Source organism: Penaeus monodon, chromosome 27, assembly GCF_015228065.2.
Source record: "Penaeus monodon isolate SGIC_2016 chromosome 27, NSTDA_Pmon_1, whole genome shotgun sequence".
Lineage (NCBI taxonomy): Eukaryota > Metazoa > Arthropoda > Malacostraca > Decapoda > Penaeidae > Penaeus > Penaeus monodon.
Genome location: NC_051412.1, coordinates 26,562,732 through 26,563,233, shown reverse-complemented (window position 1 = coordinate 26,563,233; position 502 = coordinate 26,562,732). Strand labels below are relative to the sequence as shown.

Genomic DNA, 502 nt, shown 5'->3' with positions numbered 1-502 from the left:
CGGGAAAAAGGGGAGATAAATCGTGTATGAGAGGGGTGCAAACCAGGTCACGCGGGTCTGCTCCACCTGGGCGTCTAAATTTAAGAAGGAATTAAGCTTTACTGCCTTAAGAAAGGGGAGGTAGGGAGCACCGCCTTCGATTTTCTCTTTGTCAAAGCAAAACAACGTAATTGTCGGTAGTTTAAGTAGTTTATCTTCTATCTTTATTTAACAGGTAAACGAAATAAAGTAGATATGAATGATAGTTTATTCTTTGCTTCTTTTCTTTTTACAAATAAATGAGATAAAAGATTAACATGATATCCATTCGTTCTACAAATAAACGAAGCGAGGTAGAAGTGAATACTAGTATTTTCTCTCTCTTTTTTTTCTGCAAATAATAACAGCTGCAACCAAGTGTCACCTTGGCACTGACAGTCGAAGTCACGGTAGGAATTTGTCAAGTTATAGAAAACGCAGGAACACGTGTAGCCACCACAGTATTCTGAGTACGTGGAGAGGA

The 502-nt window shown here is 38.8% G+C and overlaps 1 protein-coding gene across 1 annotated transcript in view; it reads left to right on the top strand.

The window, feature by feature from the left end:
• The window catches only part of LOC119590739 (F-box/LRR-repeat protein 7-like), a gene marked incomplete in the record, with an annotated part of 93,152 nt that overhangs the window by 49,692 nt on the left and 42,958 nt on the right, over positions 1-502 (top strand).